Source organism: Pistacia vera, unplaced genomic scaffold, assembly GCF_008641045.1.
Source record: "Pistacia vera cultivar Batoury unplaced genomic scaffold, PisVer_v2 Contig290, whole genome shotgun sequence".
Taxonomy (NCBI): Eukaryota; Viridiplantae; Streptophyta; class Magnoliopsida; order Sapindales; family Anacardiaceae; genus Pistacia; species Pistacia vera.
The window spans coordinates 487,742-508,355 of record NW_022196102.1 but is presented as its reverse complement, the minus strand read 5'-3'; the positions used below and the strand labels follow the sequence as shown (position 1 = coordinate 508,355).

At 35.7% G+C, this 20,614-nt stretch overlaps 1 pseudogene; it reads left to right on the top strand.

The window, feature by feature from the left end:
* The first annotated feature begins 2,392 nt into the window (after positions 1 to 2,392).
* Positions 2,393 to 15,719, top strand: LOC116134690 (annotated as a pseudogene).
* Positions 15,720 to 20,614: the final 4,895 nt, after the last annotated feature.

The following is a 20,614-nucleotide window of genomic DNA, read 5'->3' as shown; positions in this document are numbered from 1 at the left end:
TTAAAAAGTATCTTTCATATAAATAAAGAGCATCTTTATTGATTTTTAAATATAAAGAACAAAATTTTTATTCAAATCCAATGGACCCTTTAAATTTTAGGAGAGAGAATATATTTTTTCAAGAAGAAAACTTAATAAGAATGATAAATCATAAATAAAATGTACAAAAACTTGCAATTTATTATTTAAAATTAGGATAGATAGTGGAATTTGACTCTTTTAATATAGAGAGTCAAACTCACTCTTTAATTTATATTTAAATAATAAAGAGTCTGTTGGACTCTTATTTCTATAGATAAACTCTTTATAATAAAGAGTTTGTGTTATATAAAAAGTCATTTGGAGATGCTCTAATAGGCCTAAGCCCTAAAGTCCATACGAAACTCTCTAAACCTATTTCTTTTTTGTGATTTTAACCATGATTGTCAAATCGTGTATCTTATTACGTATCAAAAACCTAATTTTTTAAATCTTGTATCGCGTATCATATCATATCATAGGACACACCTTTTTAAAAAAAATTAATAAAATAATAATTTTTTTTCTAAAAATTAATATCATCCCTAAGATTAATTAACGAATTTTGTGGTATTATTGGTTTTAAATTATGGTATTACATAATCAAAATTAATCACAAAATTAAGAATATATATCATTTCCTCTTAACCATTCATATCATTTTCAAGATCAATATCAATATATATCCCCTTTGGTTCACTATTATTACCCTATCCTATTCCACTATTCTATCATAAAAATCCAAAAATGCATTCGTTTCAATATTCTCAAAATCCAATTCTATTTTATTTAGCTCTCAAAACATTAATAATTACATTTCTCGTAAAGATAATCAAACTTTATTTCCAAAATACTATTATAAAAAGCATCAGAATAGTGAATCAAATTGAGCCATATCTCCACTTATGTTATTATTATCATGTAAAATGGGTAACACATCTTCCTCTTCACTTTTTCTATGCAAAATGGGTAAATTTGGGTAGGTTTTAGTGAACCGGGTTGGTTGGGTGACTCGGATCCAACCTAAAAAATTTTTTTGGCCTTCGATCCAAATTAATAAAGTCGTATTGATTTGTATAGATATTTTTAAGGATACAAACAGATATGTATCGTATAATATGATATATATTAACGTATCGAAATGTTTAATATATACTAGAGTTGGGCATTTGGGACCGAGCCCAAAAGCCCAGCTCCAAAACCCGGTCCTAGGACCGGTCCTTGAGAGGACCGGACCTAGGAGGCTTGGTCCCAAAACGGGACCAGGCCTAAGGAGGAGGGCCCGGGCCCTCCTCCAAGGCCCAATTTTTTTTGTATTTTTTCAATATAGTCCCCTATCAAATTACATAAAACCCCCTATTAATTTTAAAATAAATATAAATTATAATGGCTAAACCAAAATTTTACAAAATTTATATAAAAAAAAAATCTTCCAAGTCTAAAAAATTTATAAATTTTACTCCTAAAAAATACTAAAAACCGCCTATAAAATTTCGTTTTGCCCCCAAAATATAAAAAAAATTGAGGGGGGAAAAAATTATCCAAGCCCCATGGGACCAGTCCTAGGACCGATCCTGGGCCCATGGGACCAGTCCCTACCAGGCCTAAGGCTTGGTCTGCGTCCTAATTTTTCTCATGGGCCTGGGACCGGTCCCAGGCCCATGAGTGACTGGTCCCATTTGGGACCAGTCCCAAATGGGCTTAGGCCTGGGCCTGCTTGGGACCGATCCCTGCCCACCTCTAATATATATTCCCTCATACGTATCGTTGGTGACTCGTATCATATCGTATCGTAGTAGGATACTAATAACCATGATTTTAAGCCCTCCTGCAAACTGAACCTTTTTCTTTTTACTTCCTTCTTTGCTTTTTAAATTACTATTCTTGTTTTTATAGATTAAAAGTTAATTAGCTATTATCATAAAGAAAACCCTTTTCTCTATATAAAGAAAAATGAAAAAATAAAAATAAAATTATCACTCTCTTTCTTTGTCTACAAAATTCAAAACTCTCTAACGGATACATTTCTCTCTCCTCTCTTCTTCTTGTCTTCAACGCCCTCAATCTCAACAATCTTTGCCCAAATTAACAAACCCTACTCTCTCTTCTTTCTCTTTAGTTTACTGATCGGAATGAAGCACTTCATGCAGCCAAGAAACACAATCTTGAGAAGTGAGTCGCCATCTCCAAACCCTAATTCAAAATTAAAGTCGTTGCGGAAGCTAAAATCATCCAAAGAAAACGCTCCGTCGTCAGATCTGAACTCACTTCTTCCACCTTCTCCGGAACCTTCCAAGATGAAGAGTCCGCTGCCCCAAGCTCGCCCAATCCACTCAAGCGCAAGCTCGCCACTGATACACTTCCCGAGAACATAATGGTTGGGGTCCCCGACTCGGGTGTTCAAGTAATTGTTTCGATCTTCTTCTTTTCAGTGGTTATTTGATATTATCTTTTTTAAATTTTGAGAGAATTTGGGGAAAAAGTGACTCAAGCTTGAGAAAATGTAAATTTTAAAGTTTTGTTTAGCTTCTGTTTTGTTACCGAGAGGAAAAGCGAGAAATTGTTGAGTTTTTTTTTTTTTTTTGGTTCTGTATTAGAAGAGNTAATGCAGGATGATGTCAATTACCTACGTGAAGTGATACCGCAACTAAGGGTGTGCTCTTGTTTTTGATATTTCGATGAAGATAATTATATTTACCAGTGGAAATATTTGTGTATACAACTCTGATTGGATAATCCAACAGGATGAACTGCATCAAGTGAAGGCAAATGGCTAGAATCTGACTGACACAAATGGAGGCTGCTCAGCCGGTTGGGCCCGTAGAAGCTTGTATGTAGTAAAACGTAGCTTACATCATCCTATGACATTACCTCATACTGATGATGAAGGGGATGAAGAGATGGAAATTGATGAGGACGCTGTTGAGAAGATTTGTGACCATGTAGATATGCAGTTAGCAGGCGGTGAAGACAACAACACAATTACAGAGGGAAGAGTGGAAACAATTAAGTCTCATTCAAAATTAGAGGTGTCTGAAAATGGATCTTTTATTGAGCCTCAGCTTAACACTTCTGAAACGGTCTGTATTAAAGAAAAAGGTTCAGAGGATGCATATGTTAAAATGGAAGAGGGAATATCTGAACAAGTTGTGCTCTGTAAAAATGAACTCATGATTGCTGATTGTGCTGAATCTATTACAAATACTTCAGGCCTTTCTAATGGTATTGACATAAATCATACTACCAAGGAACAAAATGATGAAGGAAATTCAAACAATTTAATTGCTGATTCACATGTTCGGGACTCCTCTGTGTAGCCTCTCGAGGAGAAAAAAGGCTCTTAGCTCTTCTGTCAGTGGATTGCCAGACAAAGGATCACTAAGCAATTCAGTGAGACATGGATCTTCATGCCCAATCTCTGATCCTTTGGCTGCATTTTCCATAGAAATTTCAAGAGAAGACATGCCTGATGAATCTGGAAATGGATCTGTGAATTGTGTGTCTCCTTCTTGTCTCGGCATAGTTTGAACAGATGTATCTCCAGTTCTTAAGTCTCCAAGTGTTTCACCCAGAATTAACAATAGCAGGAAAAGCCTGAGGACGTCATCAATGCTAAGTGCATCCCAGAAGATCTGAATGATGACAACAAATCTGACCTAGATGATGTGGATATGTTTTCGTAAAAGTCCATGAAAAGCTGCTTATCAAATGCTATTTTCACTCAAACAAGAAGGAATTCTGTTGCAACAACTGAGCATTTGGCAACTAGCCTCCATCGTGGCCTTGAAATTATTGATAACCACCACCGGAGTTCAGGATTAAGGCGATCATCATTCAGGTTCTCATTAAGACCCACCGATTTAAACTAGTTTTGCCTGTTGCCAAAGTTGACGTCGGTGTGCAAACTTCTAAAAATGATGAGATGCCAAAAGAAAATACAAAATCATTCTTATGTAACCATTGCAAGAACAGAATGCAGCTAGATGTCAAAGAGGGGAATGACGGCTCAAATCTTCGGTTGCTACCTTTTGACGACTCACAATCTGCTGACAAGTCCATGAAGCAAGTTCCAAAAGTAAGTATAACGATTTCAGCTGCATTTTGGATTAATTTAACATCGTGACTGTGCGCGTTTACATGTTTCTTTTTCGCTCAGGCAGTGGAGAAGGTTTTGGCAGGAGCCATTAGGAGGGAAATGGCACTGGAGGACTTCTGTGCCAAGCAAACTTCTGAAATTAAGCACCTTAATCGTTTGGTATGTTTTTTTACTAGTTTTACCAGCAAATAGCAATGACTATATAATGCTTTCTTTTTCATCTCTTTTTGTTTTTTTATGGGTGACATTTTTCTGCATTTCTTTGCAGGTGCAACAGTACAAGCATGTGAGAGAATGCAATGCCATTATAGGACGACAAAGGAGGATAAAATTCTGCGCCTTGAAGGCCTTATGGGTGGTGTCTTGTCAACTGAGGAGTTCATGGAAGAAGAATTTGTATCTGTCATGCCTGAGCATAAGGTATGTTAGAGCTAAAATATATATTAGCCTAAGTTTTTGGTTACAAATTTACTTAACATAGTAGTAAAACTCACTTTCAAATCCTTAAAAGTTTCACATGTTTGCATTTTACATATGTAATTGTATATTTATTTAGTTTGCATTTGTGTTTGCATCCATTTCATCTTTTGAAAGTATTGTATAATGACTTCATTATCAATACTATCAAATACATCTTTCTCTATATACACAGGGGGACAAAGTTAAAAGAATAATACAATTTTAAATTAACATAAGCATAAATTTTGTATTTATAAAATTCTCATTAACTAGTACATTTATAATTGTCTTCGACGGGATTTCATCTTTTGAAAGTATTATATAATGACTTCATTATCAATACTATCAAATACATCTTTTTCTATATACACAACTAAGCTATCATTCAACTATTGATCACCCATTCTATTTCGCAAACTATTCTTCACAAAATTTATTGTTGAAAATACTTTCTCTACACTAGCAGTGGCAACGGGTAGAATCAATGCTAATTTCATCAACAAATTAAATGAATGGAAACATTCTATCCTTCTTAGTTTCAATCATCATTTTTGTCAGATCTCCAATCCCTTTCAATCCTATAAATTTGACATCAAGTTGAGAATCAAGTGTCATGAGTTCTAAGTAAGAAAAATCATCAGGATAAAGTTCGGAAAGGTGTATCAATTTCTGTTTATCAAAAGCAACAAACGATTCATTTGGACATAAACATGCCAAACAAATAAGCAATTAAGTGTTTAACTCATTGAAACGATTATTCAACTCTTGAAGCTACATATCTAGGACATTATAAAATAACTCAATACGGCAATGATGTACGTTTGTGATACCTTGAGCCTTACGTTGTGATCGCCGTTGAATAAAAAACTTGTCATCCTCATGATTGGCAAAAAAAGAATAAACTTTGCTTAATAAAGTCTCCCATCCATTATCCCTCATCAATTGTAAAGCTTGCTTACATGCTTCAACCAAATTCATAGCATTTACAATATCTTGATATTTTCTTTGTAGTGCTTGAGAAAGTTCATTTGTAGAGCCAAGTATATCTTTCATAAAAAATAGACTAAACACAAAGTCAAATGATTGCATCAATTTAAATATGTTTTTTGCATGAAATCTTTGCTCAGAGTAAGACCCATCTTTTGCCACAATTTCAAGAACATCGATAATGGATGAAAACATCAAGATTATNGACGAGATATTGCTGCTAGTGCTTGGCTGTTGAGGAAGCAACCAGCGTCAAGGAATCACAACACGCAACGAAGGAGAAGCTAAGAAAACCAAATGGTGCAGACGAAGAATTGTTGAAAAACATATGACGGGAGATGAAGGAGAAGAGAAGAAAAAAATTTGGCGCTTAAAAATGAAGCATATTAGACAAGCCATTCATTGATACTAATTAAAAAAAAAAAAAAATTCAACAAATATGGACACCAGTCCATGTACATTGGACGGCCGTCCATGTACATTGGATGACCGTCCATACTACTTTGGACGGCCGTCCCTAGTAGATGGACTGGCGTCCATGTAGTTTGGACGGCCGTCCATATTTACATTATATTTAAAAAAAAAATTAAATAATAAAAAAATTTTACAAACTGGGGATGCCAGTCCATAAAGATGCTAATTTGGGCGGGTATGGATGTCCATCAATAGAGATGGACGCCAGTCCTGCTAATTTGGGCGGGCGTCCATTTATGTCTATTTGGCGGCTTCCATGTGTTTCGGTGCAACTTTTCGCTGGATATAGCATCTTCAAATTACTATATAAGTCATGATTTTAAGAACTTATTATTCCTTGCTGCTTATGGCTGCAACTTCTTTCAAAATATGGTTTGCATTAGTTCGTTGGACAATGATTTATTCTTAATTATAACCATAGCATGTTTTTACTTGTTGAATACTCCATATCGGATGGATAACTTCCCAGTAGCACTTTATTATCAATTTTCCACTTGAAAATTATTGGATTTATTTTTTTTGTTTCTATTTCTAAATGATACATTTTATTTTATACTTTTTTCTATATTTCCTTTTTTCAAAAGCGAGCTATAGAAGTTGAACAAGAAACTACAAAGGCATACAAACATATTGATCAATTGAAGAAAAAGCATGAAATTGATATTAGGACTCTTAATGAAATCATAGTAGAGCCTTGTCTACCCAAAGAAGCAATACAACCTATTTATAATGATTCTGATGCGGCCAAGTACAATGTAAAGGAGCCTCATGACGAAGGTGATCAGCAATGGAGAGAGGAATTCAAGTTATTTTATACTGAACACAGTGAGTTATCAAAACTCACAGAACCCTTATCATGGTTCTCTAGTTTTGATCGATGCAATATATAGAGATGGAACTCGTCAGAAAATCAGTGTATGTATTACTATATAGTTCTGTTATATGGTGATAAGACTCCCTGCACTGATAACAAACAATAGCCAAACAGTACAATATAACAGAATATATCCACTTCAAACAAGCCTTAACCAAGTATATTAATGGAGAAAAACAAAGAACAATCAAAACAAGTGATAAACTCAACAGATAGATCCCAGCAATTCAAGGAGCTGGGGACCTCCCACAATGACCTATTTGATCTCTATATCCCTTCACCCAAAACTGACCCTTTATTTATACTACCTTCATGACTCCTAACAACTTTGATTCCCCTTCATACGTGGCCGTAACCAACTTCTCTAATCAACCAATAGCAAGGCACCTCACACTCTTTACCCCTTTCTGACCCTATTGTCCCTTATGCCCTTGTGTTTGTAAACGTGCTTAATGGGGGGTCTATCGTATGGCTTCAAAATTGTTGCATTTTTTATATGTTCATCCCAATTGTGAGGATCAGTGTCTTGGTTGGTTCTCTTACTGTGAATTTTTATTTTCAATTTCAGATTTTGTAGTTCATTATAATTAAATGAATTATTATATTGTTTATACTTCTGTATTTGCTAGAACATATCCTTTTCCAACTTATCTTATAGGCAACCAAATTGAACTAGCTTTCACATTTTTTATTGCATGTATTGCTGGTAAATAAAAATGATTAGGGCTTGTAGTTGATTAAGTGCTGCTTGAAGTCTATATCCAAGCTGGAAGAGAGTAAATATGATAATGTATTTGTATGGAACTGACTCCACAATGACGACATGAGCCGACTCCAGGCCCCTGCAGAGAAAGAACAAAGCCGCAAGAAACAGACAATCGTAAGCAACTAATTTGTGTTTCATAGTGCCAAAACGAGTTGAATTATGTGTTCTCAGATTGAATGCTCAAAAGAGAGGATACTCACTTTGTACTACCGGCTAGGTTTATGAATAGTAGTGGCATCCTTTCCAGAATTGGTTCCCTGGGAGACTGTTGATGGACATGTAAGCAAATAACCCCAAAGAACTGATGTAGGAATTGGCTTGATGGTAGGCATGGCCACATTCTGCCACCACTAAGAGAGACTACAACAGATTGCTCACTCTCTGCTCATTAACTCGAACAGGCAAGTAAGCATCAAGGCTTCTCAGGATCAAATTTTTCTTTTTTGTTCTCTCCTTCCAATTCACCTTTCATAACCACCTCCTTCACTCTGGCAGTTCCTTAACTACTGCAGTCTGCAGCAAAACATAGAGCATCATAAGGGGTTAATATAATAGGCCAAAAATGTAAATGTCGGGAATGGATATAACTCAACAACACTTTTTACTTATATTTTATTATTTAAATTTATTATATTGTAGTTGTCATTGTTTTGTAGATGATGAGATGAATGATTCAGATGATGATCTGGGTGCCATTGACTGATCTCGAGACTGTGGAATCAGAGACTCTATCACGCCCACTGTGGGATGAACATTTGCTGTCCTAAGAATGTTTTTTGTGAAAATTGGATTATGTATTTGTTTATTTTGTTGGTATTTATAGTTTTATGACTTATTTGTTTGTTATGTGTAATTGTGTATTAGTGATTTTGTATTTGTTTATTTTGGTTAGTATTTGTAGTTTTGTATTATATGTTATGTTTGTTTTGTTATTTGTTTATTTGGTTCTATTTTTGTATTCTTAATTGATTGAATTTAGAGAAGTTGATTTAAGGTGTGAAATGTAAAAATTAAAATTGTAGGATTTTGAGGGTATATTGTCATAATTGAAAACTGTTAGGGGTGAAACTTAAAAACTAAACTGGAGAGAGAAAAAAACGGTCCACCCGTACCCAGATAGGGTAGCACGGGTCCAAATATGGACCCGTATATATCGACGTATAAGGGCTCGTACCTTTTGACCCGTCCGTACCGACCCACTACCCGTTTTGCCAGGTCTACCTCTGCTACAATCCCAGAGTCAGGCAAAATAGTGCTGAGGAGAAACTTGAACGAGAAAGAATCCACTGGACTGAGGTAGAGAGCAAGTGGATATCTCTTGCAGAAGAATTGAGGATCAAACTTGAAGCTAGCAGGTCCTTAGCAGAAAAGCAAACCAGGAACTTGTCTAAAAAGCAATGTACAGAAGAGTTGAAGAAGTAATGCAGATGGCTATGGAGGGACATGCACGCATGCTAGAACGGTATGCATCTTGAGGAAAAGCATATTCATTGCTTGCAAGCACAGAAAGATTCAGAAGGAATAGATGAGTTTAGGAAGCGGCTACTAAACAGGAGTAATGGGTGCTGAATCTAAGTTCATAAATGCTCTTGCAGGTGAATTTCAGCATGAAAGTTGAAAAAGAGAAAGAGAGGAGATATCTCAGGATGAGAATAAAGGGCTTCAAGATCAATTGCAGGATACTGCTGAAGCTGTACAAGCTAGTGAAGTACTTGTTCGACTCAAAGAAGCAAAAGAAGCTGTTGCAGCTGCCCAGGTGTGCCTCCTGCTTTGTTCAGATAATTTTTTCTATCATGAAAAGTTCACCTCTTGCTAGCTTTTCTTTATTGTTTATTTTTGTGAAATTTTTTTACTAAGGTGTATAGAAATTGCATTACTTGTTATGTGTACGGGGATTTTACTATCTTGAGATTTATAGGCACATTATTCCTTTGTTTGATTAGGATGGTTATTTTTCCCGTGCTATTTTTGAGCACACTATGTTTTTGTTTTAAGGCCACTCATTTGTCTCCGTGAAGTGACACAAATTTTAACATGTGGGATTTTTGGCATTCATGAATAGAATCCTCACTGAGAGAAAGCTAACTGATCTTTGCTCTTCTCATTCATATTTTTTTGTAACTGATTTAGATCCTTTAGTTTTTGTTTGACGGCATATAGACACTATTGTATATGAGCAATTGAGCTGTCTTTTGGTTCATTCATAGTTAATTCATGAAGTCTATACGTTTTACATACACTGCTTCTATCCTAGCCTTATTTTATGATTATGGCTACATAACATTAACTTTGCACGATTTTCTTTTTCTTATGAAACCTCTTCCCTGATCTGTACATGTGCACTAAGGATACTATCTTGGTTCATTCTCTTGGATGTTAATTCCTCTACTGAAAGATCAGAATTACTATAAGACATGTTCATAGGGTTCTCACTATCAAGATTTGAAACACTTGATACCCTCGTCACGGTTCTACCATTCTAAGGACATATATCAATATATATTGCAATAATAATGATTTACGCAATATAGAATAAAATGCCTTTTATTGATTAATGAACATTATTACAAAGAGTCAATTCTACAATAATTGATTGGCTCTAGGGCATCTACTCTAACATCATGCATGAGCATAAGGTATGTTAGAGCTAAAAAATGTATTAGCCTAAGTTTTTGGTTACAAATCTACTTAACATAGTAATAAAGCTAAACACTCACTTTCAAATCCCTACAAGTTTCACTTGTTTTCATTTTTCATATAAAATTGTATATTTATTTAGTTTGCATCTGTGTTTGCATCCATTTCACTATGAGATACGTGACGGGTATTATTGTAGCTTTTAAATACTTTTATTAGGTTGGTAGTTATGAACTTAAGCATTGAGGTAGAATGATTACTTACCAAAGTATAAATTTATTTCTAAAGATAACATTAGTTAATATTTTGTGCATATATCTGACCTTATTTTTTACAGCTTCTGAAGGAAAAATTTGAGAATCATCCTGAAATTTTAAGGACAAAAATTGAACTCAATATAGTTCAAGAGCAATTGGAACATTATCGGAATTTCTGTGATTTGGATGAAAGGGAAGTGTTTTTGGAAGGGATTCAAGATTTAAGAAGCGAGTTACAATATTATATAGACTCTTCTTCATTATCTGCTTGAAAACAAAACTCAATTTTGCAATTGACTTATTCATGTGATCCCAATCTAGGACCACCTTTGACTAGACCTGGCAAAACGGGTCTGGACCCGCGGGTTGTACCGTACTCGGGTAAAAAATATAGGGTACGGGTCTAATTTATTAAACCCATTTTTTGAGATCCGTACCCATACCCGACCCAAATACACACTGTTTATACGGGTGAACCCACGGGCACCCGTATTTGAGCTAATGAATTTGAATCCGTAAAACTAATAGTAACCCCTGATTTTATCACGCATTCAGCCATTTACGCAGTCACGCCTCTCACTCTCAGTCTCATCTCATCTTTGATCTCTGACATCTCTGATCTCTCACTCTCATCTCATCTCTGATCTCTCACTCTCAGATTCTCAGTAACTTTATCGCGGCCGCATCTCAATCTCTCATCATTCTTCTTCGTCTGAAGTTTAACTCCCTGTCTTAGTGTCTCCATCTTTGATTAATCGTCAGTTCGTCACTCGTCGTCATCAGTCATTCCCATTCCCAGTACCACAGTCGCCGGTCGCTGTCACTCATCCTCGTCGGCTGGTAATGAATCCCTAACCCCTAATTTTGTGTGTTTGTTTTTGTTTTTTTGACAGATTTTGTGTTTTCTTTTTTGTTTGAATGGTTAATATTTTGTATTTTAATTTTTGTTTGTGAGATTAACATTGTTTACACTTATATTGTTGTCTAGTTGAGCTTTCCCTGTACGTAAATCTGTGTAGAGTTGTTTTCATTGAGTGTGTTTGTGTTGGGTTCCCCTGGTTGATGGGTTTTGCAAGTGGGGTTTACTTAAATGTATAAGGGATGTATACTGGAATCAATTATTATCGGTTATGTGTATTTTCTAGTCACTGAAATTTATATTTCCAAAACTGTTTTTCCTTAAAAATGTTGACTGATGTCTTTGCATGTTAAAGTTTTGATTTGCTTTTCATGTGTTGTGCAAAGAAATTGATATTAAACATGATGTTGTGGGATGTTAGTTCCATTGCTTTCAGCTACTCTGTCTCTTGGTGATGTTGTTGGAAATTTTTGTGTGCATAAATATATTTTCGGCTAGACAAGATATTAGAAAATGCTTGAGTTGGTTCTTCTTCTTAATTTTTAAGCTTGCTGGAGGTTATATTAGAAAATGACTTAATAGTGTTTTTACTTCAATGTTTTGTTGGACATCCTATTTGCTTACACTCGGCTAGGATATAGTGGGATGTTGGTTGAATTATGTTTGGCTACTGGAATCTTTTTGTAAGCATGAAATTTTGCTAGTTTATGCTGCTGCATGTTGAATTTGAGTTTTAAAATGGAATGTAATTTGCTTGCTAATTGAACTTGCATGCATTTGGTTGTTTCAATAAATTGTGATGTTGGCTGGATACTTTAATTGCATGCACTCGGTTGGACAGCATTTGGGAGATGCTTGAGTTATGTATTTGATTTAAGGGTTGGTTGGTTGAATACACTTGCATGCTCCCAGCTGGAATGTCTTTGAGAAAATTGATTTCATGGTGTTTTAAAATGCTGGAAGTTAAGGCAATTTGAGTGGAAATTGTATTGAGTTCTTCAGTACTGCATTTTAAATATTCGGTGGCCCCTTTTTATTTCCATGAGATACACATTTTCGCATGCATAACATAATTCATTACTTTTTGATATATATATACTTTGATTATATTATCTGCATATGTGATCAAATTAGAGTTTGACATGTTATATGTAGTGTTAATTGATGGATATAGGGCTTGTAGTTGATTAAAGTGCTGCTTGAAGTCTATATCCAAGCTGGAAGAGAGTAAATATGATAATGTATTTGTATGGAACTGACTCCACAAACGACGCATGAGCCGACTCCAGGACCCTGCAGAGAAAGAACCAAAGCCGCAGGAGAAACAAGACAATCGTAAGCAACTAATTTGTGTTTCATAGTGCCAAAACGAGTTGAATTATGTGTTCTCAGATTGAATGCTCAAAAAGAAGGAATACTCACTTGTACTACCGGCTAGGTGTAATGAATATTAGTAGCATCCTTTCCTAGAATTGGTTCCCTGGGAGATTTTCGATGGACATGTAAGCAAAATAACCCCAAAGAACTGATGTAGGAATTTGCTTGATGGTAGGCATGGCGAACACTGCTGCCACCACTAAGAGAGACTGCAACAGATTGCTCACTCTCTGCTCATTAACTCGAACAGGCAAGTAAGCATCAATATGCTTCTCGAGATCAAATTTTTCCTTTTTGTTCTCTCCTTCCAATTCACCTTTCATAACCACCTCCTTCAAGTCTTGCAGTTCCTTAACTACTGCAGTCTGCAGCAAAACATAGAGGCATCATAAAGGGGTTAATATAATAGGCCAAAAATGTAAATGTCGGGAATGGATATAGACTTCAAGCAACACTTTTTACTTATATTTTATTATTTAAATTTATTAATATTTGTAGTTGATCATTGTTTTGTAGATGATGAGATGAATGATGATTCAGATGATGATCTTGATGTGCCATTGACTGATCTCGAGACTGTGGAATCAAGAGACTCTATCACGCCCACTGTGGGATGAACATTTGCTGTCCTAAGAATGTTTTTTGTTGAATATTGGATTATGTATTTGTTTATTTTAGTTGGTATTTATAGTTTATTGACTTATTTTGTTTGTTTATGTGTAATTGTGTATTAGTGATTTTGTATTTGTTTATTTTGGTTAGTATTTGTAGTTTTGTATTATATGTTATTGTTTGTTTATGTGTTATTTGTTTATTTTGGTTCCTATTTGTTTGTATTCTTAATTGAATTGAATTTAGAGAAGTTGATTTAAGGGGTGTAAATGTAAAAAATTAAAATTGTAGGGATTTTGAGGGTATAATTGTCATAATTGAAAACTGTTAGGGGTGAAACTTAAAAACTGAAATCTGGAGAGAGAAAAAACAGGTCCACCCGTACCCAGATAGGGTAGGGCACGGGTCCAAAATATTGGACCCGTATATATCGACCCGTATAAGGGCTCGTACCCGTTTGACCCGGACCGTACTCGACCCACCTACCCGTTTTGCCAGGTCTACCTCTGACTACAATCCCAGAGTCAGGCGAAAATAGTGCTGAGGAGAAACTTGAACGAGAAAGAATCCACTAGACTAAGGTAGAGAGCAAGTGGATATCTCTTGCAGAAGAATTGAGGATCAAACTTGAAGCTAGCAGGTCCTTAGCAGAAAAGCAAAAACAGGAACTTGATGCTAAAAAGCAATGTACAGAAGAGTTGAAGGAAGTAATGCAGATGGCTATGGAGGGACATGCACGCATGCTAGAACGGTATGCAGATCTTGAGGAAAAGCATATTCAATTGCTTGCAAAGCATAGAAAGATTCAGGAAGGAATAGATGATGTTAAGAAAGCGGCTACTAGAACAGGAGTAATGGGTGCTGAATCTAAGTTCATAAATGCTCTTGCAGGTGAAATTTCAGCATTGAAAGTTGAAAAAGAGAAAGAGAGGAGATATCTCAGGGATGAGAATAAAGGGCTTCAAGATCAATTGCGAGATACTGCTGAAGCTGTACAAGTTGCAGGTGAAGTACTTGTACGACTTAAAGAAGTAGAAGAAGTTGTTGCAGCTGCCCAGGTGTGCCTCCTGCTTTGTTCAGATAATTTTTTCTATCATGAAAAGTTCACCTGTTGCCAGCTTTTCTTTATTGTTTATTTTTGTGATATATTTTTACTTAAGGTGTATAGAAATTGCATTACTTGTTATGTGACGGGGATTTTACTATATCTTGGAGGATTTATGAGCACATTATTCCTTTGCTTGATTAGGATGGTTATTTTTCCCGTGCTATTTTTGAGCACACTATGTTTTTGTTTTAAGGCCACTCATTTGTCTCCGTGAGAGTGACACAAATTTTAGAACATGTGGGATTTTTGGTAGTCATGAATAGAATCCTCACTTGAGAGAAAGCTAAATGATCTTTGCTCATTCTCATTCATATTTTTTTGTAAACTGATTTAGATCCTTTAGTTTTTGTTTGACAGGCATATAGACACTATTGTATATGAGCAATTGAGCTTGTCTTTTGGTTCATTCATAGTTAATTCATGAAGTTCTATACGTTTTACATACACTGCTTCATTATTCATAGCCTTATTTATGATTATGGCTACGTAACATTAACTTTGCACGATTTTCTTTTTCTTATGAAACTCCTCTTCCCTGATACTGTACAGGGTTGCACTAAGGATACCTATCTTGGTTCATTCGTAGCTTGGATGTTAATCTCTCTACTGAAAGATCAGATACTAAATAAGACTGATTTTAAGAACTTATTATCCTTGTTGCCTATGCTGCAACTTCTTTCAAAATATGGTTTGCATTAGTTTATTGGACAATGACTTATTCTTAATTATAACCATATCATGTTTAAATTGTTGAATACTCCATATCGGATGGATAACCTCCAACAGCACTTTATTATCAATTTTCCACTTGAAAATTATTGGATTTATTTTTTTGTTTCTATTTCTAAATGATACATTTTATTTACACTTTTTTCTATATTTCTTTTTTAAGAAGCGAGCTATAGAAGTTGAACAAGAAACTGCAAAGGCATAAACAGATTGATCAATTGAAGAAAAGCATGAAATTGATATTAGGACTCTTAATGAAATCATAGTAAAGCCTCGTCTACCCAAAGAACAATACAACCTATTTATAATGATTCTGATGCGGCCAAGTACAATGTAAAGGAGCCTCTAGACGAAGGTGATCAGCATGGAGAGAGGAATTCAAGTTATTTTATACTGAAGACAACAAGTTATCAAAACTCACGAACCCTTATCATGGTTCTCTGGTTATGATCGATGCAATATATAGAGATGGAACTCGTCAGAAAATCAGTGTATGTTTACTATATAGTTCTGTTATATGGGTGATAAGACTCCCTGCACTGATAACAACAATAGCCAAACAGTACAATATAACAGAATATATCCACTTCAAACAAGCCTTAACCAAGTATATTAATGGAGAAAAACAAAGAACAATCAAAACAAGTGATAAACTCACATAGATCCCAGCAATTCAGGAGCTGGGGACCTCCCACAATGCATTTTGATCTCTAATCCCTTCACCCAAAACTGACCCTTTATTTATACTACCTTCATGCTCCTAACTACTTTGATTCCCCTTCATACGTGGCCGAACCAACTTCTCTAATCAACCAACAGCAGGCACCTCACACTCTTTACCCCTTTCTGGCCCTATTGTCCCTTATGCCCTTGTGTTTGTAAACGTGCTTAATGGGGGGTCTATCGTTGGCTTCAAAATTGTTGCATTTTTTATATGTTCATCCCAATTGTGAGGATCAGTGTCTTGGTTGGTTCTCTTACTGTGAATTTTTATTTTCAATTTCAGATTTTGTAGTTCATTATAATTGAATGAATTATTATATTGTTTATTCTTCTGTATTTGCTGGAACATATCCTTTTCCAACTTATCTTATAGGCAACCCAAATTGAACTAGCTTTCACACTTTTTATTGCATGTATTGCTGGTAAATAAAATGAGGGTTTCAGCAGAGGTGTAATGGATATGGTGGGACCAAAGTTGTAGAGACAACGGGAGAATTAGAATGAACCATTTCTAAACCACAACTAGTCTGCCCATACAATTTTGGGGATGGAATTAGAATGAAAAAAAGTAGGCTTCTAAAACCCTAGTCATACATTATCCTATTGGGAAAATAAAAAGCAAAGAGGAAAATGGGTTTGAAAGTAACATCTAGATGTAGGGAGAAGTAGGGTTGGGAAAACAGGTTAATGTGTTGTTTGTGTCATGTCAACTAAGCCTTAACTCGAAATTATAGTAGTAAATTAAATAAGATGAAGTTACATAAGTAGACCATCAAGGCATAATGAAAGCCGAAATCCAATGGGGAGTGAAGTATCCCATGCAGTAATAAAATGTCTTCACGTTGATTGCTAAAACCATTTGATTTTGACAATTATAGTTTTTGCTTCTCATATGCCATGGAGGATTTTCTGGAGTTATGACAAGATTCCTTTTGAGTGTCTTCGTGGATCAATTAAGGCTGAGAAGCATTTTGCTCCTATAAGAAATTTTAGTGTGCCATCAACTACAGGGATGTTCAATTTTTAAGTTCATGGAAATGATGCTTTTTGAAAGCAATTTTTCGTTTTTGGGCTCCAATGTTGTATGAAACATAATATTCTCTTTTTTTTAATTTAAATGACAATTTTCTAGTTTTAATTTTTGCTTCAGGTCATTTTCTATGAGTAAGAATGGACTCTCGAAGTAGACAGAGAAGCTCTGTAGTGGGCACATTGAACTTATCTCTTGGGACACTTACAGAGGAGACAATTCTATTTCTAAGTCAGGTGGACTCATCCTAATCTTGTTTTCTCTTTCTTGAAGAGGTTTGCGTATATATTTATGTGCTTGATGATGACCTTCATTCTAAATGCTTCCTCTTAACCATTTAGTTCCATATGGGAATTTGGAGTTTTCAGATGACTATTTAATGGCAATTTGTTGATTTTGAACTTCAAAGTTCCAACCTAAAAGATCAATATGATGTGATACAGACAAGCATCGGTTGCATAAAGTTTTAAGTTTTTAATCGTTAAATAGTAAAGATTAACTAAAATTTTGAACAACATGCAGATATTGTACGTGTCTCTTGTCACTGTTCTCACTTAATGCACCTGTTCTCTTCTATTGATATATAGTGCTCTTGATTTTTAATCTTTTTTTTTTTGTGTTATGTAATAGAACCATTCTTACCCCTATCCTGGTATTGAGCCTAAACCATTTGAGAAGGAATACTGGTTAGACATTTTTTTATTCTCAATTTGGTAGACAAAGATGTGGGTTTTGCGTCTATTTGTGTTGTTGCTTGGAATAAGAAAAACTTTTGCTACTTATTGCAATTTGTTGCCTTACTTTCTTGTTACATTGTGTACTTCCAACCAAATGTTGTTTCAATTGACTTCTTGATCAGGCTATGGTGAAGCTAAATTTGGACCAAATATTTAAAAGTTGTATTTTTCCAATCGTGTTCTCTTGCCTAGATGACCCATATGCTTGATATCAGGTGCTTCAAATCTAAATGATGTTAAAATTTATATATTGTTCAGCTTGAGCGCTGAGAGTTGATTTTGACACTAGTTACTGCTTTCACTGCAAATAGAGTCTTTGGAGTTACGAAAGTATTCCAACGTCTCTGAGGATGAATTTCGTTGAGGACCATTTTCTTCTCATAAAATATTCAATGTGTGAAGTGTAAAATATTGTAAAATAGGAATAGGATTATTCTCATTAAAGACATATCTTCTATATTAGGTTAGGATCAAAGCTATTAAAAAATTATATCAGTTATATAGAAATGTAACAATTTACTTCTTAGATTTTTTTTGCTATAATTCCTTGTAACATTCATTGTGAAATATGTAATACAACAAAGATTTCTTCACATGGTATCAGAGCCAAGGTCGCTGATAAGTTCCAACTTTTTTTTTCCTGCGATGTTCTCCGGCGACTGCTCTCCAGCAACGATCAGGATTTGGTCTAATCATACCAGACTGACGTCTTTCACGTCGTCAAACCCAACTGGTTTCGTTGTCGGCCGCCGTTACACGCGGCGATCAGTTTTCGATTGCTTACTCGATCTACTTTTTGGCGAGCGTGAGATCTCACCGCCAAACATCTTGTTCCTCTCCACCTCGCCGGCAAAAATCCTTCAAGGAATTTCGTCAGTTTCTGCTCGATTTGTTTTTCGGCGAGCATTTATTTTTCCAATGAGCAGTGAGCTTCTGTTTTTTTATTAGCTTCAAGACACGTTGTCGTCTTCATGGTCCCCTAATCGCCTCTTAGTCACATCAAAGTGTTTTTCTTTTTATCTCTCCCTCCCGTCACCACGAGAGATTACTTGGGATGACTAATATTATCTAGCTGGCCTCTCGTCGATATGGGTATGGGTAAGGTCTGAAGAATCAATTGACCACCAGGCTACCGATATTACATCAGATAAGTCTTTCTGGACTAAAATTGATGTGCTGTTGTGCAGTATGTAATGGCAAAATTGATCCTCCCTTCACCCTATTTACAAATCTTACCGCTGTTATGTTGATATTTAGAGTCAGGCTAAACTTCTCTATACAATGACATTCAACGTTATATATGTATTGTGTCCAATTAGTTCATCTCAAACAACAAGATAGAATATGTCAGAATTCCTGGTAAGATGGCCTCTCTAAGACAGAATTCAATTTGCTGTTACCAGTTGGTAAATCTGTGGCAGAAGATTTGGCTCACGGGGACAAGTTTTTTAGGTGTCTGACACTTGCAGCTAGAGTCCAGATCTTACACCTGTTCGAGATCCAAATTTTTTGGAGACACTGTGCTCCCTTGATGAAGGTTTGCCCAATACTTCGTGTTTTTCTCCCCTACTATAGTGCATTCCCCTAGTGACTCTTCCGTTCTTGTTTCTCAGTCCCACACTTTTAAAAGAAGAACAGGGCGATCAAGTTGGTAGAGGAAATCGACCCAGTGTAGTTAATGTCATCAGTGGGGGCAACCAGAGAGAAATGTTTTAAGTTACATGGTCGACCTACCGGGCTGCTAAATTGCTCAGGCTGATCACTTGATCTTCATCTTGAGTCCTTTACAGTGAGGTCAGCCTCCTTAACTCTCACAGGTATGATTATGATGAATATACAGTATCAGGCCAGTAAGCAGACTTCATCCATTGCCTTCGTCGCTCAAACAGGTAATTCAGTTGCCTGCCTACTCAGTCTTCTGCTCTAGGACCTTGGGTCCTAGATTCAGGTGCCTCAGATCATATTCATGGTAACCTCATTTACTTACTCAGATTACAAATACTGCATCTTTACCCCCTGTTACTTTAGCTAATTGGTCTAAAGCTGAGTTCAAGTTATTGGTTTGTGCAAAACCCTTCCTTTCCTAAAATAAAGTTTGTGCTTATATTCCTCTATCCCTTAATCTCGTGTCTGTCAGTAAATTACATGCTCTTTAAATTTCTATTGTTTGATACTGACCTGTTATACAGGACCGCGACACAAGATGGATGATTGGCACAGGACGTGAGTCACAAGGTCTCTATCATCTCCATATCCATCTACCGCATGCACTATCTTCGAGTCTTGAATCTCCTTCATAATCGTTTGGGCCATCCTAATCTTTCCAAACTTCAGAATGATCCCAGGTCTATCTAATTATGGCCTTGAGTTGTGAGTCGTGTCAACTTGGAAAGCACACTTGTAGTTCTTTAAAGCTGTCAATAAACGGGCGCATCCCCCTTGAGTTAGTGCTTCAGATGTGTGGGGTCCTTGTCGTGTTACCTCTAATTTGGGATTTAAATATTTGTTACCTATTGATGACTATTCCTGTTGAACTTGGTTATTTCTTATGCAATAAGTTTGAATTATTCCATATTTCATCATTTTGTGCTGAAATTAAGACTCAACATAATACACCATCGTTATTACAGAATGATATTGCTCGAGAATATTTTTCTGATTCCTTTACTAAATTCATCATCCAGGGAATTCTACATCGTCTTTTGTGCTTATAGTCCCCAACAGAAGGGCTGCTGAGGTATAAAATAGACACTTTGTAACCACCCAACATTGAGGTACATGATTTAAATTATGTTGTATAGCCCTAGTTAATATTTGTGTAGAATTATTTAAGAGAATATGAAGAAAATGCCTTAAACTTGCATTAAGGGT